Source organism: Hyla sarda, unplaced genomic scaffold (assembly GCF_029499605.1).
Source record: "Hyla sarda isolate aHylSar1 unplaced genomic scaffold, aHylSar1.hap1 scaffold_718, whole genome shotgun sequence".
In the NCBI taxonomy this organism is placed as follows: domain Eukaryota; kingdom Metazoa; phylum Chordata; class Amphibia; order Anura; family Hylidae; genus Hyla; species Hyla sarda.
In genome coordinates this window covers 153,479-179,566 of record NW_026610738.1, presented here as the reverse complement: position 1 = coordinate 179,566, position 26,088 = coordinate 153,479, and the positions used below count along the sequence as shown (strand labels likewise).

The 26,088-nt window shown below is 46.1% G+C and overlaps 11 non-coding genes across 11 annotated transcripts; all 11 read left to right on the top strand.

The window, feature by feature from the left end:
- Positions 1-39: 39 nt before the first annotated feature.
- Positions 40-230, top strand: LOC130344361 (U2 spliceosomal RNA). Its single transcript, XR_008883309.1, has one exon. It is a non-coding gene; the product is annotated as a U2 spliceosomal RNA (small nuclear RNA).
- A 2,094-nt stretch (positions 231-2,324) lies between these two features.
- LOC130344360 (U2 spliceosomal RNA) lies at positions 2,325-2,515 on the top strand. The gene has a single exon (XR_008883308.1). It is a non-coding gene; the product is annotated as a U2 spliceosomal RNA (small nuclear RNA).
- Positions 2,516-4,602: 2,087 nt separating this feature from the next.
- Positions 4,603-4,793, top strand: LOC130344359 (U2 spliceosomal RNA). Its single transcript, XR_008883307.1, has one exon. It is a non-coding gene; the product is annotated as a U2 spliceosomal RNA (small nuclear RNA).
- A 2,104-nt stretch (positions 4,794-6,897) lies between these two features.
- LOC130344357 (U2 spliceosomal RNA) lies at positions 6,898-7,088 on the top strand. The gene has a single exon (XR_008883306.1). It is a non-coding gene; the product is annotated as a U2 spliceosomal RNA (small nuclear RNA).
- A 2,086-nt stretch (positions 7,089-9,174) lies between these two features.
- On the top strand, positions 9,175-9,365 carry LOC130344356 (U2 spliceosomal RNA). The gene has a single exon (XR_008883305.1). It is a non-coding gene; the product is annotated as a U2 spliceosomal RNA (small nuclear RNA).
- A 2,082-nt stretch (positions 9,366-11,447) lies between these two features.
- On the top strand, positions 11,448-11,638 carry LOC130344345 (U2 spliceosomal RNA). Its single transcript, XR_008883295.1, has one exon. It is a non-coding gene; the product is annotated as a U2 spliceosomal RNA (small nuclear RNA).
- A 2,088-nt stretch (positions 11,639-13,726) lies between these two features.
- LOC130344355 (U2 spliceosomal RNA) lies at positions 13,727-13,917 on the top strand. Its single transcript, XR_008883304.1, has one exon. It is a non-coding gene; the product is annotated as a U2 spliceosomal RNA (small nuclear RNA).
- A 2,083-nt stretch (positions 13,918-16,000) lies between these two features.
- Positions 16,001-16,191, top strand: LOC130344354 (U2 spliceosomal RNA). Its single transcript, XR_008883303.1, has one exon. It is a non-coding gene; the product is annotated as a U2 spliceosomal RNA (small nuclear RNA).
- Positions 16,192-18,270: 2,079 nt separating this feature from the next.
- Positions 18,271-18,461, top strand: LOC130344353 (U2 spliceosomal RNA). Its single transcript, XR_008883302.1, has one exon. It is a non-coding gene; the product is annotated as a U2 spliceosomal RNA (small nuclear RNA).
- Positions 18,462-20,546: 2,085 nt separating this feature from the next.
- LOC130344351 (U2 spliceosomal RNA) lies at positions 20,547-20,737 on the top strand. The gene has a single exon (XR_008883300.1). It is a non-coding gene; the product is annotated as a U2 spliceosomal RNA (small nuclear RNA).
- A 2,078-nt stretch (positions 20,738-22,815) lies between these two features.
- LOC130344350 (U2 spliceosomal RNA) lies at positions 22,816-23,006 on the top strand. The gene has a single exon (XR_008883299.1). It is a non-coding gene; the product is annotated as a U2 spliceosomal RNA (small nuclear RNA).
- The last annotated feature ends 3,082 nt before the right edge of the window (positions 23,007-26,088 follow it).

The window sequence follows — 26,088 nt, the reverse complement described above, 5'->3', positions numbered from 1 at the left end:
CATGAAGGGGACCTTGTTGGGCCCGCCCCTTTCACGGTTATCGCTTCTCGGCCTTTTGGCTAAGATCAAGTGTAGTATCTGTTCTTATCAGTTTAATATCTGATACGTCCCCTATCTGGGGACCATATATTAAATGGATTTTTGAGAACGGGGGCCGATTTCGAAGCTTGCTTCCGTCGCCCTATGCATTGACCCGATATGGCAGTATCTTCGGGTACAGTGCACCACCCCCTTACAGGGTTAAAAAGAAAGATTCCTACTTTCATTGCTACCTGCTTGCTGCTAGCAGCTAGCCAGCTAGCCAGCCCTGTGGGCCTTGCTGCTGCAGCCAAAAAACAAAAGGTGGTGCTGCTGCTGCTGCTTCTGCTGCTTCTGCTTGTGTCTGGCCGCTGTTGGAGCGTCCAGGCACAGGACTTCTGCTGCTGCTGACTAAATGGCCTCCTTAATTGGATCATTTGAGTAGCCAGCACACCTGTGCAGGTAGGGCATGACATGATAGGCAGCTGCCTTGATAGCGGGTGGGTGCTGAATGTTCCTAATTGACAAAATAAGATTAATGCTTATGAAGAAATATAAAATCTCATCCCTTCCCCAATATCGCGCCACACCCCTACCCCTTAATTCCCTGGTTGAACTTGATGGACATATGTCTTTTTTCGACCGTACTAACTATGTAACTATGTAACATAACATGGGGGGGGGGGGGGGGGTCTCCTGGCTGTTCACACAGGTGTGTCATTGCTGTACATTGACCATGCATTGCTTCTGTGGTATTGCAAAGGCAAAGACAAATGCTTCCAGCCATCCATTGCACTAATGGATTGGTCATCAGCTGGCTGTCTATGTCCCGCATCAATATAGACCAAAGTACAGAGGGTTAGGCTATGCTATTGTGCACCTACCTGATGCATCAGAAGGTGCGAGGCCCTTGCTAAATTCTGTGCACAGACTTTGAGATCTATACTTTAGACTGTATCTAAACCTGCTCCAACATGGACTGACATTCTGGCCTACTTTCAGCCGATGCGACTTGTCTGTCGCTGAACAGTCGCTTTTTATGTATTCAGCACCTATGTATAATGTTGTAAAAATGCTCTAGAAGCTAAAGTCGCAGAAATGTCACACATATTTGGCCTGCAACTTTCTGTGCGAAAAATTCAGACAGGAAAAATCAGTATAAATCCTTAGAAAATTATCCCCCAGTGTCTCCATCTGCTGGCGGTATTGAATAAGCATTGCTGCACTGATGGGGTATGCATTAGACGAAAAAAAAGAAGAAAAAGAAGAATAATACGCCCAGAAAAGAGGCGAAAAGGAGAAAAACGTAAAAAAACGTGAAAAAAAAGTAAGAGGAAGAGAAGGGAAAAAAAGGTGGAAATGGGTTTAAAAGTGATTTCGGCGGAGAAATATATATATATATATATATATATATATATATATATATATATATACGCGCACACACACACATATATATAAACGTATTCTCCGTTGAGATATTGCAGCCGCTGCTGTGTCCAGGCCCAGGAGCCTTAGCACTGTGCTGTGATGTCACTCAATACCACTGACATCACTAGGTGTAAACAACATCTCTCCTTTGCTGTGTATGTGACTATGGAGCTGTTTGGTGATGTCGTCTATTATGGCCTTCATAGAAGCAACAGGAGATTGTTGCATCCATCTAGAACCCTCAGAACTACAGTGCTATGATGTCACTCACTTCCACAGGCCTTGCAGAGTGTAAACAACAACAACCCAGCTTTGTTGTGTATGTAACCATAGGGATTTGTGATGTCACCTAGAACCTTCACAGCAGCGACAGCTTTATGAGGAGCATCAGCACTGCTCTGCCTGAGCAGAACCATCACCGCCATAGGTTGTCAAATAACCCGGATTTAACCCACACAGGTAAGTCCAATGGGGTGCAGGCATGTCCTCTATGCTTACAGCTTCCCGTGGGTGTTGGTTTGATACCGTTTGGGGACAGCCAAGGAGGCATCTGCAGGCAACAAAGGTAGGTGTGTGCTTGTGTGTGTGTTTCCTATGCAGATCCTAAGCCCAGTGTCACATGCAAGTAGGAGGAGTAAGAAGGGTTCCTGGCAAATCCGGGTTATGGATTGCATTTAAAAAGGCCCCGTGGGAGTGCAATGGGCCCCTGTCTTGCTGCTTAGCAATAATGGTATGGGTTTAGGTTCTGCTGTGTGTACTGGTGGTTGACTGCCCCCCAGCCCAGAGTGTGCATGGAAAATTGTCTGGCAGCCTCCCTGACAGCAAGCAGTGATAGTGCCCATGAAGGGGACCTTGTTGGGCCCGCCCCTTTCACGGTTATCGCTTCTCGGCCTTTTGGCTAAGATCAAGTGTAGTATCTGTTCTTATCAGTTTAATATCTGATACGTCCCCTATCTGGGGACCATATATTAAATGGATTTTTGAGAACGGGGGCCGATTTCGAAGCTTGCTTCCGTCGCCCTATGCATTGACCCGATATGGCAGTATCTTCGGGTACAGTGCACCACCCCCTTACAGGGTTAAAAAGAAAGATTCCTACTTTCATTGCTACCTGCTTGCTGGCTAGCCAGCTAGCCAGCCCTGTGGGCCTTGCTGCTGCAGCCAAAAAACAAAAGGTGGTGCTGCTGCTGCTGCTTCTGCTGCTTCTGCTTGTGTCTGGCCGCTGTTGGAGCGTCCAGGCACAGGACTTCTGCTGCTGCTGACTAAATGGCCTCCTTAATTGGATCATTTGAGTAGCCAGCACACCTGTGCAGGTAGGGCATGACATGATAGGCAGCTGCCTTGATAGCGGGTGGGTGCTGAATGTTCCTAATTGACAAAATAAGATTAATGCTTATGAAGAAATATAAAATCTCATCCCTTCCCCAATATCGCGCCACACCCCTACCCCTTAATTCCCTGGTTGAACTTGATGGACATATGTCTTTTTTCGACCGTACTAACTATGTAACTATGTAACATAACATGGGGGGGGGGGGGGGGGTCTCCTGGCTGTTCACACAGGTGTGTCATTGCTGTACATTGACCATGCATTGCTTCTGTGGTATTGCAAAGGCAAAGACAAATGCTTCCAGCCATCCATTGCACTAATGGATTGGTCATCAGCTGGCTGTCTATGTCCCGCATCAATATAGACCAAAGTACAGAGGGTTAGGCTATGCTATTGTGCACCTACCTGATGCATCAGAAGGTGCGAGGCCCTTGCTAAATTCTGTGCACAGACTTTGAGATCTATACTTTAGACTGTATCTAAACCTGCTCCAACATGGACTGACATTCTGGCCTACTTTCAGCCGATGCGACTTGTCTGTCGCTGAACAGTCGCTTTTTATGTATTCAGCACCTATGTATAATGTTGTAAAAATGCTCTAGAAGCTAAAGTCGCAGAAATGTCACACATATTTGGCCTGCAACTTTCTGTGCGACAAATTCAGACAGGAAAAATCAGTATAAATCCTTAGAAAATTATCCCCCAGTGTCTCCATCTGCTGGCGGTATTGAATAAGCATTGCTGCACTGATGGGGTATGCATTAGACGAAAAAAAGAAGAAAAAGAAGAATAATACGCCCAGAAAAGAGGCGAAAAGGAGAAAAACGTAAAAAAACGTGAAAAAAAAGTAAGAGGAAGAGAAGGGAAAAAAAGGTGGAAATGGGTTTAAAAGTGATTTCGGCGGAGAAATATATATATATATATATATATATATATATATATATATATATATACGCGCACACACACACATATATATAAACGTATTCTCCGTTGAGATATTGCAGCCGCTGCTGTGTCCAGGCCCAGGAGCCTTAGCACTGTGCTGTGATGTCACTCAATACCACTGACATCACTAGGTGTAAACAACATCTCTCCTTTGCTGTGTATGTGACTATGGAGCTGTTTGGTGATGTCGTCTATTATGGCCTTCATAGAAGCAACAGGAGATTGTTGCATCCATCTTGAACCCTCAGAACTACAGTGCTATGATGTCACTCACTTCCACAGGCCTTGCAGAGTGTAAACAACAACAACCCAGCTTTGTTGTGTATGTAACCATAGGGATTTGTGATGTCACCTAGAACCTTCACAGCAGCGACAGCTTTATGAGGAGCATCAGCACTGCTCTGCCTGAGCAGAACCATCACCGCCATAGGTTGTCAAATAACCCGGGTTTAACCCACACAGGTAAGTCCAATGGGGTGCAGGCATGTCCTCTATGCTTACAGCTTCCCGTGGGTGTTGGTTTGATACCGTTTGGGGACAGCCAAGGAGGCATCTGCAGGCAACAAAGGTAGGTGTGTGCTTGTGTGTGTGTTTCCTATGCAGATCCTAAGCCCAGTGTCACATGCAAGTAGGAGGAGTAAGAAGGGTTCCTGGCAAATCCGGGTTATGGATTGCATTTAAAAAGGCCCCGTGGGAGTGCAATGGGCCCCTGTCTTGCTGCTTAGCAATAATGGTATGGGTTTAGGTTCTGCTGTGTGTACTGGTGGTTGACTGCCCCCCAGCCCAGAGTGTGCATGGAAAATTGTCTGGCAGCCTCCCTGACAGCAAGCAGTGATAGTGCCCATGAAGGGGACCTTGTTGGGCCCGCCCCTTTCACGGTTATCGCTTCTCGGCCTTTTGGCTAAGATCAAGTGTAGTATCTGTTCTTATCAGTTTAATATCTGATACGTCCCCTATCTGGGGACCATATATTAAATGGATTTTTGAGAACGGGGGCCGATTTCGAAGCTTGCTTCCGTCGCCCTATGCATTGACCCGATATGGCAGTATCTTCGGGTACAGTGCACCACCCCCTTACAGGGTTAAAAAGAAAGATTCCTACTTTCATTGCTACCTGCTTGCTGGCTAGCCAGCTAGCCAGCCCTGTGGGCCTTGCTGCTGCTGCTGCTGCAGCCAAAAAACAAAAGGTGGTGCTGCTGCTGCTTCTGCTTCTGCTTGTGTCTGGCCGCTGTTGGAGCGTCCAGGCACAGGACTTCTGCTGCTGCTGACTAAATGGCCTCCTTAATTGGATCATTTGAGTAGCCAGCACACCTGTGCAGGTAGGGCATGACATGATAGGCAGCTGCCTTGATAGCGGGTGGGTGCTGAATGTTCCTAATTGACAAAATAAGATTAATGCTTATGAAGAAATATAAAATCTCATCCCTTCCCCAATATCGCGCCACACCCCTACCCCTTAATTCCCTGGTTGAACTTGATGGACATATGTCTTTTTTCGACCGTACTAACTATGTAACTATGTAACATAACATGGGGGGGGGGGGGGTCTCCTGGCTGTTCACACAGGTGTGTCATTGCTGTACATTGACCATGCATTGCTTCTGTGGTATTGCAAAGGCAAAGACAAATGCTTCCAGCCATCCATTGCACTAATGGATTGGTCATCAGCTGGCTGTCTATGTCCCGCATCAATATAGACCAAAGTACAGAGGGTTAGGCTATGCTATTGTGCACCTACCTGATGCATCAGAAGGTGCGAGGCCCTTGCTAAATTCTGTGCACAGACTTTGAGATCTATGCTTTAGACTGTATCTAAACCTGCTCCAACATGGACTGACATTCTGGCCTACTTTCAGCCGATGCGACTTGTCTGTCGCTGAACAGTCGCTTTTTATGTATTCAGCACCTATGTATAATGTTGTAAAAATGCTCTAGAAGCTAAAGTCGCAGAAATGTCACACATATTTGGCCTGCAACTTTCTGTGCGACAAATTCAGACAGGAAAAATCAGTATAAATCCTTAGAAAATTATCCCCCAGTGTCTCCATCTGCTGGCGGTATTGAATAAGCATTGCTGCACTGATGGGGTATGCATTAGACGAAAAAAAAGAAGAAAAAGAAGAATAATACGCCCAGAAAAGAGGCGAAAAGGAGAAAAACGTAAAAAAACGTGAAAAAAAAGTAAGAGGAAGAGAAGGGAAAAAAAGGTGGAAATGGGTTTAAAAGTGATTTCGGCGGAGAAATATATATATATATATATATATATATATATATATATATATATATATATATATATATATATACGCGCACACACACACATATATATAAACGTATTCTCCGTTGAGATATTGCAGCCGCTGCTGTGTCCAGGCCCAGGAGCCTTAGCACTGTGCTGTGATGTCACTCAATACCACTGACATCACTAGGTGTAAACAACATCTCTCCTTTGCTGTGTATGTGACTATGGAGCTGTTTGGTGATGTCGTCTATTATGGCCTTCATAGAAGCAACAGGAGATTGTTGCATCCATCTAGAACCCTCAGAACTACAGTGCTATGATGTCACTCACTTCCACAGGCCTTGCAGAGTGTAAACAACAACAACCCAGCTTTGTTGTGTATGTAACCATAGGGATTTGTGATGTCACCTAGAACCTTCACAGCAGCGACAGCTTTATGAGGAGCATCAGCACTGCTCTGCCTGAGCAGAACCATCACCGCCATAGGTTGTCAAATAACCCGGGTTTAACCCACACAGGTAAGTCCAATGGGGTGCAGGCATGTCCTCTATGCTTACAGCTTCCCGTGGGTGTTGGTTTGATACCGTTTGGGGACAGCCAAGGAGGCATCTGCAGGCAACAAAGGTAGGTGTGTGCTTGTGTGTGTGTTTCCTATGCAGATCCTAAGCCCAGTGTCACATGCAAGTAGGAGGAGTAAGAAGGGTTCCTGGCAAATCCGGGTTATGGATTGCATTTAAAAAGGCCCCGTGGGAGTGCAATGGGCCCCTGTCTTGCTGCTTAGCAATAATGGTATGGGTTTAGGTTCTGCTGTGTGTACTGGTGGTTGACTGCCCCCCAGCCCAGAGTGTGCATGGAAAATTGTCTGGCAGCCTCCCTGACAGCAAGCAGTGATAGTGCCCATGAAGGGGACCTTGTTGGGCCCGCCCCTTTCACGGTTATCGCTTCTCGGCCTTTTGGCTAAGATCAAGTGTAGTATCTGTTCTTATCAGTTTAATATCTGATACGTCCCCTATCTGGGGACCATATATTAAATGGATTTTTGAGAACGGGGGCCGATTTCGAAGCTTGCTTCCGTCGCCCTATGCATTGACCCGATATGGCAGTATCTTCGGGTACAGTGCACCACCCCCTTACAGGGTTAAAAAGAAAGATTCCTACTTTCATTGCTACCTGCTTGCTGGCTAGCCAGCTAGCCAGCCCTGTGGGCCTTGCTGCTGCTGCTGCTGCAGCCAAAAAACAAAAGGTGGTGCTGCTGCTGCTTCTGCTTCTGCTTGTGTCTGGCCGCTGTTGGAGCGTCCAGGCACAGGACTTCTGCTGCTGCTGACTAAATGGCCTCCTTAATTGGATCATTTGAGTAGCCAGCACACCTGTGCAGGTAGGGCATGACATGATAGGCAGCTGCCTTGATAGCGGGTGGGTGCTGAATGTTCCTAATTGACAAAATAAGATTAATGCTTATGAAGAAATATAAAATCTCATCCCTTCCCCAATATCGCGCCACACCCCTACCCCTTAATTCCCTGGTTGAACTTGATGGACATATGTCTTTTTTCGACCGTACTAACTATGTAACTATGTAACATAACATGGGGGGGGGGGGGGGGTCTCCTGGCTGTTCACACAGGTGTGTCATTGCTGTACATTGACCATGCATTGCTTCTGTGGTATTGCAAAGGCAAAGACAAATGCTTCCAGCCATCCATTGCACTAATGGATTGGTCATCAGCTGGCTGTCTATGTCCCGCATCAATATAGACCAAAGTACAGAGGGTTAGGCTATGCTATTGTGCACCTACCTGATGCATCAGAAGGTGCGAGGCCCTTGCTAAATTCTGTGCACAGACTTTGAGATCTATGCTTTAGACTGTATCTAAACCTGCTCCAACATGGACTGACATTCTGGCCTACTTTCAGCCGATGCGACTTGTCTGTCGCTGAACAGTCGCTTTTTATGTATTCAGCACCTATGTATAATGTTGTAAAAATGCTCTAGAAGCTAAAGTCGCAGAAATGTCACACATATTTGGCCTGCAACTTTCTGTGCGACAAATTCAGACAGGAAAAATCAGTATAAATCCTTAGAAAATTATCCCCCAGTGTCTCCATCTGCTGGCGGTATTGAATAAGCATTGCTGCACTGATGGGGTATGCATTAGACGAAAAAAAAGAAGAAAAAGAAGAATAATACGCCCAGAAAAGAGGCGAAAAGGAGAAAAACGTAAAAAAACGTGAAAAAAAAGTAAGAGGAAGAGAAGGGAAAAAAAGGTGGAAATGGGTTTAAAAGTGATTTCGGCGGAGAAATATATATATATATATATATATATATATATATATATATATACGCGCACACACACACATATATATAAACGTATTCTCCGTTGAGATATTGCAGCCGCTGCTGTGTCCAGGCCCAGGAGCCTTAGCACTGTGCTGTGATGTCACTCAATACCACTGACATCACTAGGTGTAAACAACATCTCTCCTTTGCTGTGTATGTGACTATGGAGCTGTTTGGTGATGTCGTCTATTATGGCCTTCATAGAAGCAACAGGAGATTGTTGCATCCATCTAGAACCCTCAGAACTACAGTGCTATGATGTCACTCACTTCCACAGGCCTTGCAGAGTGTAAACAACAACAACCCAGCTTTGTTGTGTATGTAACCATAGGGATTTGTGATGTCACCTAGAACCTTCACAGCAGCGACAGCTTTATGAGGAGCATCAGCACTGCTCTGCCTGAGCAGAACCATCACCGCCATAGGTTGTCAAATAACCCGGGTTTAACCCACACAGGTAAGTCCAATGGGGTGCAGGCATGTCCTCTATGCTTACAGCTTCCCGTGGGTGTTGGTTTGATACCGTTTGGGGACAGCCAAGGAGGCATCTGCAGGCAACAAAGGTAGGTGTGTGCTTGTGTGTGTGTTTCCTATGCAGATCCTAAGCCCAGTGTCACATGCAAGTAGGAGGAGTAAGAAGGGTTCCTGGCAAATCCGGGTTATGGATTGCATTTAAAAAGGCCCCGTGGGAGTGCAATGGGCCCCTGTCTTGCTGCTTAGCAATAATGGTATGGGTTTAGGTTCTGCTGTGTGTACTGGTGGTTGACTGCCCCCCAGCCCAGAGTGTGCATGGAAAATTGTCTGGCAGCCTCCCTGACAGCAAGCAGTGATAGTGCCCATGAAGGGGACCTTGTTGGGCCCGCCCCTTTCACGGTTATCGCTTCTCGGCCTTTTGGCTAAGATCAAGTGTAGTATCTGTTCTTATCAGTTTAATATCTGATACGTCCCCTATCTGGGGACCATATATTAAATGGATTTTTGAGAACGGGGGCCGATTTCGAAGCTTGCTTCCGTCGCCCTATGCATTGACCCGATATGGCAGTATCTTCGGGTACAGTGCACCACCCCCTTACAGGGTTAAAAAGAAAGATTCCTACTTTCATTGCTACCTGCTTGCTGGCTAGCCAGCTAGCCAGCCCTGTGGGCCTTGCTGCTGCTGCTGCTGCAGCCAAAAAACAAAAGGTGGTGCTGCTGCTGCTTCTGCTTCTGCTTGTGTCTGGCCGCTGTTGGAGCGTCCAGGCACAGGACTTCTGCTGCTGCTGACTAAATGGCCTCCTTAATTGGATCATTTGAGTAGCCAGCACACCTGTGCAGGTAGGGCATGACATGATAGGCAGCTGCCTTGATAGCGGGTGGGTGCTGAATGTTCCTAATTGACAAAATAAGATTAATGCTTATGAAGAAATATAAAATCTCATCCCTTCCCCAATATCGCGCCACACCCCTACCCCTTAATTCCCTGGTTGAACTTGATGGACATATGTCTTTTTTCGACCGTACTAACTATGTAACTATGTAACATAACATGGGGGGGGGGGGTCTCCTGGCTGTTCACACAGGTGTGTCATTGCTGTACATTGACCATGCATTGCTTCTGTGGTATTGCAAAGGCAAAGACAAATGCTTCCAGCCATCCATTGCACTAATGGATTGGTCATCAGCTGGCTGTCTATGTCCCGCATCAATATAGACCAAAGTACAGAGGGTTAGGCTATGCTATTGTGCACCTACCTGATGCATCAGAAGGTGCGAGGCCCTTGCTAAATTCTGTGCACAGACTTTGAGATCTATGCTTTAGACTGTATCTAAACCTGCTCCAACATGGACTGACATTCTGGCCTACTTTCAGCCGATGCGACTTGTCTGTCGCTGAACAGTCGCTTTTTATGTATTCAGCACCTATGTATAATGTTGTAAAAATGCTCTAGAAGCTAAAGTCGCAGAAATGTCACACATATTTGGCCTGCAACTTTCTGTGCGACAAATTCAGACAGGAAAAATCAGTATAAATCCTTAGAAAATTATCCCCCAGTGTCTCCATCTGCTGGCGGTATTGAATAAGCATTGCTGCACTGATGGGGTATGCATTAGACGAAAAAAAAGAAGAAAAAGAAGAATAATACGCCCAGAAAAGAGGCGAAAAGGAGAAAAACGTAAAAAAACGTGAAAAAAAAGTAAGAGGAAGAGAAGGGAAAAAAAGGTGGAAATGGGTTTAAAAGTGATTTCGGCGGAGAAATATATATATATATATATATATATATATATATATATATATACGCGCACACACACACATATATATAAACGTATTCTCCGTTGAGATATTGCAGCCGCTGCTGTGTCCAGGCCCAGGAGCCTTAGCACTGTGCTGTGATGTCACTCAATACCACTGACATCACTAGGTGTAAACAACATCTCTCCTTTGCTGTGTATGTGACTATGGAGCTGTTTGGTGATGTCGTCTATTATGGCCTTCATAGAAGCAACAGGAGATTGTTGCATCCATCTAGAACCCTCAGAACTACAGTGCTATGATGTCACTCACTTCCACAGGCCTTGCAGAGTGTAAACAACAACAACCCAGCTTTGTTGTGTATGTAACCATAGGGATTTGTGATGTCACCTAGAACCTTCACAGCAGCGACAGCTTTATGAGGAGCATCAGCACTGCTCTGCCTGAGCAGAACCATCACCGCCATAGGTTGTCAAATAACCCGGGTTTAACCCACACAGGTAAGTCCAATGGGGTGCAGGCATGTCCTCTATGCTTACAGCTTCCCGTGGGTGTTGGTTTGATACCGTTTGGGGACAGCCAAGGAGGCATCTGCAGGCAACAAAGGTAGGTGTGTGCTTGTGTGTGTGTTTCCTATGCAGATCCTAAGCCCAGTGTCACATGCAAGTAGGAGGAGTAAGAAGGGTTCCTGGCAAATCCGGGTTATGGATTGCATTTAAAAAGGCCCCGTGGGAGTGCAATGGGCCCCTGTCTTGCTGCTTAGCAATAATGGTATGGGTTTAGGTTCTGCTGTGTGTACTGGTGGTTGACTGCCCCCCAGCCCAGAGTGTGCATGGAAAATTGTCTGGCAGCCTCCCTGACAGCAAGCAGTGATAGTGCCCATGAAGGGGACCTTGTTGGGCCCGCCCCTTTCACGGTTATCGCTTCTCGGCCTTTTGGCTAAGATCAAGTGTAGTATCTGTTCTTATCAGTTTAATATCTGATACGTCCCCTATCTGGGGACCATATATTAAATTGATTTTTGAGAACGGGGGCCGATTTCGAAGCTTGCTTCCGTCGCCCTATGCATTGACCCGATATGGCAGTATCTTCGGGTACAGTGCACCACCCCCTTACAGGGTTAAAAAGAAAGATTCCTACTTTCATTGCTACCTGCTTGCTGGCTAGCCAGCTAGCCAGCCCTGTGGGCCTTGCTGCTGCTGCTGCTGCAGCCAAAAAACAAAAGGTGGTGCTGCTGCTGCTGCTTCTGCTTCTGCTTGTGTCTGGCCGCTGTTGGAGCGTCCAGGCACAGGACTTCTGCTGCTGCTGACTAAATGGCCTCCTTAATTGGATCATTTGAGTAGCCAGCACACCTGTGCAGGTAGGGCATGACATGATAGGCAGCTGCCTTGATAGCGGGTGGGTGCTGAATGTTCCTAATTGACAAAATAAGATTAATGCTTATGAAGAAATATAAAATCTCATCCCTTCCCCAATATCGCGCCACACCCCTACCCCTTAATTCCCTGGTTGAACTTGATGGACATATGTCTTTTTTCGACCGTACTAACTATGTAACTATGTAACATAACATGGGGGGGGGGGGTCTCCTGGCTGTTCACACAGGTGTGTCATTGCTGTACATTGACCATGCATTGCTTCTGTGGTATTGCAAAGGCAAAGACAAATGCTTCCAGCCATCCATTGCACTAATGGATTGGTCATCAGCTGGCTGTCTATGTCCCGCATCAATATAGACCAAAGTACAGAGGGTTAGGCTATGCTATTGTGCACCTACCTGATGCATCAGAAGGTGCGAGGCCCTTGCTAAATTCTGTGCACAGACTTTGAGATCTATGCTTTAGACTGTATCTAAACCTGCTCCAACATGGACTGACATTCTGGCCTACTTTCAGCCGATGCGACTTGTCTGTCGCTGAACAGTCGCTTTTTATGTATTCAGCACCTATGTATAATGTTGTAAAAATGCTCTAGAAGCTAAAGTCGCAGAAATGTCACACATATTTGGCCTGCAACTTTCTGTGCGACAAATTCAGACAGGAAAAATCAGTATAAATCCTTAGAAAATTATCCCCCAGTGTCTCCATCTGCTGGCGGTATTGAATAAGCATTGCTGCACTGATGGGGTATGCATTAGACGAAAAAAAAGAAGAAAAAGAAGAATAATACGCCCAGAAAAGAGGCGAAAAGGAGAAAAACGTAAAAAAACGTGAAAAAAAAGTAAGAGGAAGAGAAGGGAAAAAAAGGTGGAAATGGGTTTAAAAGTGATTTCGGCGGAGAAATATATATATATATATATATATATATATATATATATATATATATACGCGCACACACACACATATATATAAACGTATTCTCCGTTGAGATATTGCAGCCGCTGCTGTGTCCAGGCCCAGGAGCCTTAGCACTGTGCTGTGATGTCACTCAATACCACTGACATCACTAGGTGTAAACAACATCTCTCCTTTGCTGTGTATGTGACTATGGAGCTGTTTGGTGATGTCGTCTATTATGGCCTTCATAGAAGCAACAGGAGATTGTTGCATCCATCTAGAACCCTCAGAACTACAGTGCTATGATGTCACTCACTTCCACAGGCCTTGCAGAGTGTAAACAACAACAACCCAGCTTTGTTGTGTATGTAACCATAGGGATTTGTGATGTCACCTAGAACCTTCACAGCAGCGACAGCTTTATGAGGAGCATCAGCACTGCTCTGCCTGAGCAGAACCATCACCGCCATAGGTTGTCAAATAACCCGGGTTTAACCCACACAGGTAAGTCCAATGGGGTGCAGGCATGTCCTCTATGCTTACAGCTTCCCGTGGGTGTTGGTTTGATACCGTTTGGGGACAGCCAAGGAGGCATCTGCAGGCAACAAAGGTAGGTGTGTGCTTGTGTGTGTGTTTCCTATGCAGATCCTAACCCAGTGTCACATGCAAGTAGGAGGAGTAAGAAGGGTTCCTGGCAAATCCGGGTTATGGATTGCATTTAAAAAGGCCCCGTGGGAGTGCAATGGGCCCCTGTCTTGCTGCTTAGCAATAATGGTATGGGTTTAGGTTCTGCTGTGTGTACTGGTGGTTGACTGCCCCCCAGCCCAGAGTGTGCATGGAAAATTGTCTGGCAGCCTCCCTGACAGCAAGCAGTGATAGTGCCCATGAAGGGGACCTTGTTGGGCCCGCCCCTTTCACGGTTATCGCTTCTCGGCCTTTTGGCTAAGATCAAGTGTAGTATCTGTTCTTATCAGTTTAATATCTGATACGTCCCCTATCTGGGGACCATATATTAAATGGATTTTTGAGAACGGGGGCCGATTTCGAAGCTTGCTTCCGTCGCCCTATGCATTGACCCGATATGGCAGTATCTTCGGGTACAGTGCACCACCCCCTTACAGGGTTAAAAAGAAAGATTCCTACTTTCATTGCTACCTGCTTGCTGGCTAGCCAGCTAGCCAGCCCTGTGGGCCTTGCTGCTGCTGCTGCTGCAGCCAAAAAACAAAAGGTGGTGCTGCTGCTGCTTCTGCTTCTGCTTGTGTCTGGCCGCTGTTGGAGCGTCCAGGCACAGGACTTCTGCTGCTGCTGACTAAATGGCCTCCTTAATTGGATCATTTGAGTAGCCAGCACACCTGTGCAGGTAGGGCATGACATGATAGGCAGCTGCCTTGATAGCGGGTGGGTGCTGAATGTTCCTAATTGACAAAATAAGATTAATGCTTATGAAGAAATATAAAATCTCATCCCTTCCCCAATATCGCGCCACACCCCTACCCCTTAATTCCCTGGTTGAACTTGATGGACATATGTCTTTTTTCGACCGTACTAACTATGTAACTATGTAACATAACATGGGGGGGGGGGGGGGTCTCCTGGCTGTTCACACAGGTGTGTCATTGCTGTACATTGACCATGCATTGCTTCTGTGGTATTGCAAAGGCAAAGACAAATGCTTCCAGCCATCCATTGCACTAATGGATTGGTCATCAGCTGGCTGTCTATGTCCCGCATCAATATAGACCAAAGTACAGAGGGTTAGGCTATGCTATTGTGCACCTACCTGATGCATCAGAAGGTGCGAGGCCCTTGCTAAATTCTGTGCACAGACTTTGAGATCTATGCTTTAGACTGTATCTAAACCTGCTCCAACATGGACTGACATTCTGGCCTACTTTCAGCCGATGCGACTTGTCTGTCGCTGAACAGTCGCTTTTTATGTATTCAGCACCTATGTATAATGTTGTAAAAATGCTCTAGAAGCTAAAGTCGCAGAAATGTCACACATATTTGGCCTGCAACTTTCTGTGTGACAAATTCAGACAGGAAAAATCAGTATAAATCCTTAGAAAATTATCCCCCAGTGTCTCCATCTGCTGGCGGTATTGAATAAGCATTGCTGCACTGATGGGGTATGCATTAGACGAAAAAAAAGAAGAAAAAGAAGAATAATACGCCCAGAAAAGAGGCGAAAAGGAGAAAAACGTAAAAAAACGTGAAAAAAAAGTAAGAGGAAGAGAAGGGAAAAAAAGGTGGAAATGGGTTTAAAAGTGATTTCGGCGGAGAAATATATATATATATATATATATATATATATATATATATACGCGCACACACACACATATATATAAACGTATTCTCCGTTGAGATATTGCAGCCGCTGCTGTGTCCAGGCCCAGGAGCCTTAGCACTGTGCTGTGATGTCACTCAATACCACTGACATCACTAGGTGTAAACAACATCTCTCCTTTGCTGTGTATGTGACTATGGAGCTGTTTGGTGATGTCGTCTATTATGGCCTTCATAGAAGCAACAGGAGATTGTTGCATCCATCTAGAACCCTCAGAACTACAGTGCTATGATGTCACTCACTTCCACAGGCCTTGCAGAGTGTAAACAACAACAACCCAGCTTTGTTGTGTATGTAACCATAGGGATTTGTGATGTCACCTAGAACCTTCACAGCAGCGACAGCTTTATGAGGAGCATCAGCACTGCTCTGCCTGAGCAGAACCATCACCGCCATAGGTTGTCAAATAACCCGGGTTTAACCCACACAGGTAAGTCCAATGGGGTGCAGGCATGTCCTCTATGCTTACAGCTTCCCGTGGGTGTTGGTTTGATACCGTTTGGGGACAGCCAAGGAGGCATCTGCAGGCAACAAAGGTAGGTGTGTGCTTGTGTGTGTGTTTCCTATGCAGATCCTAAGCCCAGTGTCACATGCAAGTAGGAGGAGTAAGAAGGGTTCCTGGCAAATCCGGGTTATGGATTGCATTTAAAAAGGCCCCGTGGGAGTGCAATGGGCCCCTGTCTTGCTGCTTAGCAATAATGGTATGGGTTTAGGTTCTGCTGTGTGTACTGGTGGTTGACTGCCCCCCAGCCCAGAGTGTGCATGGAAAATTGTCTGGCAGCCTCCCTGACAGCAAGCAGTGATAGTGCCCATGAAGGGGACCTTGTTGGGCCCGCCCCTTTCACGGTTATCGCTTCTCGGCCTTTTGGCTAAGATCAAGTGTAGTATCTGTTCTTATCAGTTTAATATCTGATACGTCCCCTATCTGGGGACCATATATTAAATGGATTTTTGAGAACGGGGGCCGATTTCGAAGCTTGCTTCCGTCGCCCTATGCATTGACCCGATATGGCAGTATCTTCGGGTACAGTGCACCACCCCCTTACAGGGTTAAAAAGAAAGATTCCTACTTTCATTGCTACCTGCTTGCTGGCTAGCCAGCTAGCCAGCCCTGTGGGCCTTGCTGCTGCTGCTGCTGCAGCCAAAAAACAAAAGGTGGTGCTGCTGCTGCTTCTGCTTCTGCTTGTGTCTGGCCGCTGTTGGAGCGTCCAGGCACAGGACTTCTGCTGCTGCTGACTAAATGGCCTCCTTAATTGGATCATTTGAGTAGCCAGCACACCTGTGCAGGTAGGGCATGACATGATAGGCAGCTGCCTTGATAGCGGGTGGGTGCTGAATGTTCCTAATTGACAAAATAAGATTAATGCTTATGAAGAAATATAAAATCTCATCCCTTCCCCAATATCGCGCCACACCCCTACCCCTTAATTCCCTGGTTGAACTTGATGGACATATGTCTTTTTTCGACCGTACTAACTATGTAACTATGTAACATAACATGGGGGGGGGGGGGTCTCCTGGCTGTTCACACAGGTGTGTCATTGCTGTACATTGACCATGCATTGCTTCTGTGGTATTGCAAAGGCAAAGACAAATGCTTCCAGCCATCCATTGCACTAATGGATTGGTCATCAGCTGGCTGTCTATGTCCCGCATCAATATAGACCAAAGTACAGAGGGTTAGGCTATGCTATTGTGCACCTACCTGATGCATCAGAAGGTGCGAGGCCCTTGCTAAATTCTGTGCACAGACTTTGAGATCTATGCTTTAGACTGTATCTAAACCTGCTCCAACATGGACTGACATTCTGGCCTACTTTCAGCCGATGCGACTTGTCTGTCGCTGAACAGTCGCTTTTTATGTATTCAGCACCTATGTATAATGTTGTAAAAATGCTCTAGAAGCTAAAGTCGCAGAAATGTCACACATATTTGGCCTGCAACTTTCTGTGCGACAAATTCAGACAGGAAAAATCAGTATAAATCCTTAGAAAATTATCCCCCAGTGTCTCCATCTGCTGGCGGTATTGAATAAGCATTGCTGCACTGATGGGGTATGCATTAGACGAAAAAAAAGAAGAAAAAGAAGAATAATACGCCCAGAAAAGAGGCGAAAAGGAGAAAAACGTAAAAAAACGTGAAAAAAAAGTAAGAGGAAGAGAAGGGAAAAAAAGGTGGAAATGGGTTTAAAAGTGATTTCGGCGGAGAAATATATATATATATATATATATATATATATATATATACGCGCACACACACACATATATATAAACGTATTCTCCGTTGAGATATTGCAGCCGCTGCTGTGTCCAGGCCCAGGAGCCTTAGCACTGTGCTGTGATGTCACTCAATACCACTGACATCACTAGGTGTAAACAACATCTCTCCTTTGCTGTGTATGTGACTATGGAGCTGTTTGGTGATGTCGTCTATTATGGCCTTCATAGAAGCAACAGGAGATTGTTGCATCCATCTAGAACCCTCAGAACTACAGTGCTATGATGTCACTCACTTCCACAGGCCTTGCAGAGTGTAAACAACAACAACCCAGCTTTGTTGTGTATGTAACCATAGGGATTTGTGATGTCACCTAGAACCTTCACAGCAGCGACAGCTTTATGAGGAGCATCAGCACTGCTCTGCCTGAGCAGAACCATCACCGCCATAGGTTGTCAAATAACCCGGGTTTAACCCACACAGGTAAGTCCAATGGGGTGCAGGCATGTCCTCTATGCTTACAGCTTCCCGTGGGTGTTGGTTTGATACCGTTTGGGGACAGCCAAGGAGGCATCTGCAGGCAACAAAGGTAGGTGTGTGCTTGTGTGTGTGTTTCCTATGCAGATCCTAAGCCCAGTGTCACATGCAAGTAGGAGGAGTAAGAAGGGTTCCTGGCAAATCCGGGTTATGGATTGCATTTAAAAAGGCCCCGTGGGAGTGCAATGGGCCCCTGTCTTGCTGCTTAGCAATAATGGTATGGGTTTAGGTTCTGCTGTGTATACTGGTGGTTGACTGCCCCCCAGCCCAGAGTGTGCATGGAAAATTGTCTGGCAGCCTCCCTGACAGCAAGCAGTGATAGTGCCCATGAAGGGGACCTTGTTGGGCCCGCCCCTTTCACGGTTATCGCTTCTCGGCCTTTTGGCTAAGATCAAGTGTAGTATCTGTTCTTATCAGTTTAATATCTGATACGTCCCCTATCTGGGGACCATATATTAAATGGATTTTTGAGAACGGGGGCCGATTTCGAAGCTTGCTTCCGTCGCCCTATGCATTGACCCGATATGGCAGTATCTTCGGGTACAGTGCACCACCCCCTTACAGGGTTAAAAAGAAAGATTCCTACTTTCATTGCTACCTGCTTGCTGGCTAGCCAGCTAGCCAGCCCTGTGGGCCTTGCTGCTGCTGCTGCTGCAGCCAAAAAACAAAAGGTGGTGCTGCTGCTGCTTCTGCTTCTGCTTGTGTCTGGCCGCTGTTGGAGCGTCCAGGCACAGGACTTCTGCTGCTGCTGACTAAATGGCCTCCTTAATTGGATCATTTGAGTAGCCAGCACACCTGTGCAGGTAGGGCATGACATGATAGGCAGCTGCCTTGATAGCGGGTGGGTGCTGAATGTTCCTAATTGACAAAATAAGATTAATGCTTATGAAGAAATATAAAATCTCATCCCTTCCCCAATATCGCGCCACACCCCTACCCCTTAATTCCCTGGTTGAACTTGATGGACATATGTCTTTTTTCGACCGTACTAACTATGTAACTATGTAACATAACATGGGGGGGGGGGTCTCCTGGCTGTTCACACAGGTGTGTCATTGCTGTACATTGACCATGCATTGCTTCTGTGGTATTGCAAAGGCAAAGACAAATGCTTCCAGCCATCCATTGCACTAATGGATTGGTCATCAGCTGGCTGTCTATGTCCCGCATCAATATAGACCAAAGTACAGAGGGTTAGGCTATGCTATTGTGCACCTACCTGATGCATCAGAAGGTGCGAGGCCCTTGCTAAATTCTGTGCACAGACTTTGAGATCTATGCTTTAGACTGTATCTAAACCTGCTCCAACATGGACTGACATTCTGGCCTACTTTCAGCCGATGCGACTTGTCTGTCGCTGAACAGTCGCTTTTTATGTATTCAGCACCTATGTATAATGTTGTAAAAATGCTCTAGAAGCTAAAGTCGCAGAAATGTCACACATATTTGGCCTGCAACTTTCTGTGCGACAAATTCAGACAGGAAAAATCAGTATAAATCCTTAGAAAATTATCCCCCAGTGTCTCCATCTGCTGGCGGTATTGAATAAGCATTGCTGCACTGATGGGGTATGCATTAGACGAAAAAAAAGAAGAAAAAGAAGAATAATACGCCCAGAAAAGAGGCGAAAAGGAGAAAAACGTAAAAAAACGTGAAAAAAAAGTAAGAGGAAGAGAAGGGAAAAAAAGGTGGAAATGGGTTTAAAAGTGATTTCGGCGGAGAAATATATATATATATATATATATATATATATATATATATATATATACGCGCACACACACACATATATATAAACGTATTCTCCGTTGAGATATTGCAGCCGCTGCTGTGTCCAGGCCCAGGAGCCTTAGCACTGTGCTGTGATGTCACTCAATACCACTGACATCACTAGGTGTAAACAACATCTCTCCTTTGCTGTGTATGTGACTATGGAGCTGTTTGGTGATGTCGTCTATTATGGCCTTCATAGAAGCAACAGGAGATTGTTGCATCCATCTAGAACCCTCAGAACTACAGTGCTATGATGTCACTCACTTCCACAGGCCTTGCAGAGTGTAAACAACAACAACCCAGCTTTGTTGTGTATGTAACCATAGGGATTTGTGATGTCACCTAGAACCTTCACAGCAGCGACAGCTTTATGAGGAGCATCAGCACTGCTCTGCCTGAGCAGAACCATCACCGCCATAGGTTGTCAAATAACCCGGGTTTAACCCACACAGGTAAGTCCAATGGGGTGCAGGCATGTCCTCTATGCTTACAGCTTCCCGTGGGTGTTGGTTTGATACCGTTTGGGGACAGCCAAGGAGGCATCTGCAGGCAACAAAGGTAGGTGTGTGCTTGTGTGTGTGTTTCCTATGCAGATCCTAAGCCCAGTGTCACATGCAAGTAGGAGGAGTAAGAAGGGTTCCTGGCAAATCCGGGTTATGGATTGCATTTAAAAAGGCCCCGTGGGAGTGCAATGGGCCCCTGTCTTGCTGCTTAGCAATAATGGTATGGGTTTAGGTTCTGCTGTGTGTACTGGTGGTTGACTGCCCCCCAGCCCAGAGTGTGCATGGAAAATTGTCTGGCAGCCTCCCTGACAGCAAGCAGTGATAGTGCCCATGAAGGGGACCTTGTTGGGCCCGCCCCTTTCACGGTTATCGCTTCTCGGCCTTTTGGCTAAGATCAAGTGTAGTATCTGTTCTTATCAGTTTAATATCTGATACGTCCCCTATCTGGGGACCATATATTAAATGGATTTTTGAGAACGGGGGCCGATTTCGAAGCTTGCTTCCGTCGCCCTATGCATTGACCCGATATGGCAGTATCTTCGGGTACAGTGCACCACCCCCTTACAGGGTTAAAAAGAAAGATTCCTACTTTCATTGCTACCTGCTTGCTGGCTAGCCAGCTAGCCAGCCCTGTGGGCCTTGCTGCTGCTGCTGCTGCAGCCAAAAAACAAAAGGTGGTGCTGCTGCTGCTTCTGCTTCTGCTTGTGTCTGGCCGCTGTTGGAGCGTCCAGGCACAGGACTTCTGCTGCTGCTGACTAAATGGCCTCCTTAATTGGATCATTTGAGTAGCCAGCACACCTGTGCAGGTAGGGCATGACATGATAGGCAGCTGCCTTGATAGCGGGTGGGTGCTGAATGTTCCTAATTGACAAAATAAGATGAATGCTTATGAAGAAATATAAAATCTCATCCCTTCCCCAATATCGCGCCACACCCCTACCCCTTAATTCCCTGGTTGAACTTGATGGACATATGTCTTTTTTCGACCGTACTAACTATGTAACTATGTAACATAACATGGGGGGGGGGGGTCTCCTGGCTGTTCACACAGGTGTGTCATTGCTGTACATTGACCATGCATTGCTTCTGTGGTATTGCAAAGGCAAAGACAAATGCTTCCAGCCATCCATTGCACTAATGGATTGGTCATCAGCTGGCTGTCTATGTCCCGCATCAATATAGACCAAAGTACAGAGGGTTAGGCTATGCTATTGTGCACCTACCTGATGCATCAGAAGGTGCGAGGCCCTTGCTAAATTCTGTGCACAGACTTTGAGATCTATGCTTTAGACTGTATCTAAACCTGCTCCAACATGGACTGACATTCTGGCCTACTTTCAGCCGATGCGACTTGTCTGTCGCTGAACAGTCGCTTTTTATGTATTCAGCACCTATGTATAATGTTGTAAAAATGCTCTAGAAGCTAAAGTCGCAGAAATGTCACACATATTTGGCCTGCAACTTTCTGTGCGACAAATTCAGACAGGAAAAATCAGTATAAATCCTTAGAAAATTATCCCCCAGTGTCTCCATCTGCTGGCGGTATTGAATAAGCATTGCTGCACTGATGGGGTATGCATTAGACGAAAAAAAAGAAGAAAAAGAAGAATAATACGCCCAGAAAAGAGGCGAAAAGGAGAAAAACGTAAAAAAACGTGAAAAAAAAGTAAGAGGAAGAGAAGGGAAAAAAAGGTGGAAATGGGTTTAAAAGTGATTTCGGCGGAGAAATATATATATATATATATATATATATATATATATATACGCGCACACACACACATATATATAAACGTATTCTCCGTTGAGATATTGCAGCCGCTGCTGTGTCCAGGCCCAGGAGCCTTAGCACTGTGCTGTGATGTCACTCAATACCACTGACATCACTAGGTGTAAACAACATCTCTCCTTTGCTGTGTATGTGACTATGGAGCTGTTTGGTGATGTCGTCTATTATGGCCTTCATAGAAGCAACAGGAGATTGTTGCATCCATCTAGAACCCTCAGAACTACAGTGCTATGATGTCACTCACTTCCACAGGCCTTGCAGAGTGTAAACAACAACAACCCAGCTTTGTTGTGTATGTAACCATAGGGATTTGTGATGTCACCTAGAACCTTCACAGCAGCGACAGCTTTATGAGGAGCATCAGCACTGCTCTGCCTGAGCAGAACCATCACCGCCATAGGTTGTCAAATAACCCGGGTTTAACCCACACAGGTAAGTCCAATGGGGTGCAGGCATGTCCTCTATGCTTACAGCTTCCCGTGGGTGTTGGTTTGATACCGTTTGGGGACAGCCAAGGAGGCATCTGCAGGCAACAAAGGTAGGTGTGTGCTTGTGTGTGTGTTTCCTATGCAGATCCTAAGCCCAGTGTCACATGCAAGTAGGAGGAGTAAGAAGGGTTCCTGGCAAATCCGGGTTATGGATTGCATTTAAAAAGGCCCCGTGGGAGTGCAATGGGCCCCTGTCTTGCTGCTTAGCAATAATGGTATGGGTTTAGGTTCTGCTGTGTGTACTGGTGGTTGACTGCCCCCCAGCCCAGAGTGTGCATGGAAAATTGTCTGGCAGCCTCCCTGACAGCAAGCAGTGATAGTGCCCATGAAGGGGACCTTGTTGGGCCCGCCCCTTTCACGGTTATCGCTTCTCGGCCTTTTGGCTAAGATCAAGTGTAGTATCTGTTCTTATCAGTTTAATATCTGATACGTCCCCTATCTGGGGACCATATATTAAATGGATTTTTGAGAACGGGGGCCGATTTCGAAGCTTGCTTCCGTCGCCCTATGCATTGACCCGATATGGCAGTATCTTCGGGTACAGTGCACCACCCCCTTACAGGGTTAAAAAGAAAGATTCCTACTTTCATTGCTACCTGCTTGCTGGCTAGCCAGCTAGCCAGCCCTGTGGGCCTTGCTGCTGCTGCTGCTGCAGCCAAAAAACAAAAGGTGGTGCTGCTGCTGCTTCTGCTTGTGTCTGGCCGCTGTTGGAGCGTCCAGGCACAGGACTTCTGCTGCTGCTGACTAAATGGCCTCCTTAATTGGATCATTTGAGTAGCCAGCACACCTGTGCAGGTAGGGCATGACATGATAGGCAGCTGCCTTGATAGCGGGTGGGTGCTGAATGTTCCTAATTGACAAAAGAAGATTAATGCTTATGAAGAAATATAAAATCTCATCCCTTCCCCAATATCGCGCCACACCCCTACCCCTTAATTCCCTGGTTGAACTTGATGGACATATGTCTTTTTTCGACCGTACTAACTATGTAACTATGTAACATAACATGGGGGGGGGGGGGGTCTCCTGGCTGTTCACACAGGTGTGTCATTGCTGTACATTGACCATGCATTGCTTCTGTGGTATTGCAAAGGCAAAGACAAATGCTTCCAGCCATCCATTGCACTAATGGATTGGTCATCAGCTGGCTGTCTATGTCCCGCATCAATATAGACCAAAGTACAGAGGGTTAGGCTATGCTATTGTGCACCTACCTGATGCATCAGAAGGTGCGAGGCCCTTGCTAAATTCTGTGCACAGACTTTGAGATCTATGCTTTAGACTGTATCTAAACCTGCTCCAACATGGACTGACATTCTGGCCTACTTTCAGCCGATGCGACTTGTCTGTCGCTGAACAGTCGCTTTTTATGTATTCAGCACCTATGTATAATGTTGTAAAAATGCTCTAGAAGCTAAAGTCGCAGAAATGTCACACATATTTGGCCTGCAACTTTCTGTGCGACAAATTCAGACAGGAAAAATCAGTATAAATCCTTAGAAAATTATCCCCCAGTGTCTCCATCTGCTGGCGGTATTGAATAAGCATTGCTGCACTGATGGGGTATGCATTAGACGAAAAAAAAGAAGAAAAAGAAGAATAATACGCCCAGAAAAGAGGCGAAAAGGAGAAAAACGTAAAAAAACGTGAAAAAAAAGTAAGAGGAAGAGAAGGGAAAAAAAGGTGGAAATGGGTTTAAAAGTGATTTCGGCGGAGAAATATATATATATATATATATATATATATATATATATATATATACGCGCACACACACACATATATATAAACGTATTCTCCGTTGAGATATTGCAGCCGCTGCTGTGTCCAGGCCCAGGAGCCTTAGCACTGTGCTGTGATGTCACTCAATACCACTGACATCACTAGGTGAAAACAACATCTCTCCTTTGCTGTGTATGTGACTATGGAGCTGTTTGGTGATGTCGTCTATTATGGCCTTCATAGAAGCAACAGGAGATTGTTGCATCCATCTAGAACCCTCAGAACTACAGTGCTATGATGTCACTCACTTCCACAGGCCTTGCAGAGTGTAAACAACAACAACCCAGCTTTGTTGTGTATGTAACCATAGGGATTTGTGATGTCACCTAGAACCTTCACAGCAGCGACAGCTTTATGAGGAGCATCAGCACTGCTCTGCCTGAGCAGAACCATCACCGCCATAGGTTGTCAAATAACCCGGGTTTAACCCACACAGGTAAGTCCAATGGGGTGCAGGCATGTCCTCTATGCTTACAGCTTCCCGTGGGTGTTGGTTTGATACCGTTTGGGGACAGCCAAGGAGGCATCTGCAGGCAACAAAGGTAGGTGTGTGCTTGTGTGTGTGTTTCCTATGCAGATCCTAAGCCCAGTGTCACATGCAAGTAGGAGGAGTAAGAAGGGTTCCTGGCAAATCCGGGTTATGGATTGCATTTAAAAAGGCCCCGTGGGAGTGCAATGGGCCCCTGTCTTGCTGCTTAGCAATAATGGTATGGGTTTAGGTTCTGCTGTGTGTACTGGTGGTTGACTGCCCCCCAGCCCAGAGTGTGCATGGAAAATTGTCTGGCAGCCTCCCTGACAGCAAGCAGTGATAGTGCCCATGAAGGGGACCTTGTTGGGCCCGCCCCTTTCACGGTTTTCGCTTCTCGGCCTTTTGGCTAAGATCTTGTATCTTGTCAAGGGGCTCTGAGTTCGTCGAACCTTCGGCCTTGAGGCATCGGCGGTTTTTTAGCCGTCTTAAGCCTCATGCTGCTATAGGAGGAGGACTTACAAAGAACGGGAAGGCGATCCCCCATGGCGACCCTTAGGTTTGCTGCGCATACTGAAACTCGGATTAAGAACACCTTCCGTATTGAAGTGGATGAGGAGAAAAAGGAGAAGATGACTTTGGAATTTTTTGTCAAGAGAATTATGCTGGATTTATTGCACATTCAGAGAGAAGATGTGTTTTGCCTAAAAGACCCAGGTAAAGGACTTTTCATTCTTACCTTGACTTCCGCATCTGCATGTGACCATATGTTTGAGAAAGTTCGGGAGCTTGCCAATGAGGAGGATATGAAAGGACTTGTTTTCATTGCTCTATATTCTAATGGCGATGTTCCACTGGTGGTTACTATGCACGATCCATACGTGGATATAAGAGACATTGTCTTATTTTTAAACCAATATTGTGCGGAAGTCAAATACTCTCATAAAATAATGAATGCAATGGACTTTTGGACTGGAAAGCATAAGTTTGCTGTTAAGTTCAGAGAAGATGTGAGAGGAATTGGAGGTCTGTGTCGCCCACCTGCAAATTTTTTAATTGGGCGTAAACGTGGCTATTTATTCTACCCTGGGATGCCGTATTATTGCAGGAAATGCCATGAATATGGTCATACACAAGAATCTTGCAAAGAGGAAGTGGTTATTTGCAAAAGATGTGGCCAAAAAGGCCACACCACTTTGGACTGTCAAAATGAGATTCTGTGTAATGTGTGTAAGCAGAAAGGACACGCTTTTAAGGATTGTCCTCAACGCTCCTGGGCCAATATTGTGGCTACGTCGGCTGGTCCCTCGATGAGGAAGAGCTCCATGGATGCTGTGCCTGTGCCTAAGACCCACACCCTGAAAGTGATGCCTGAGTCTTCTGCTACCGGA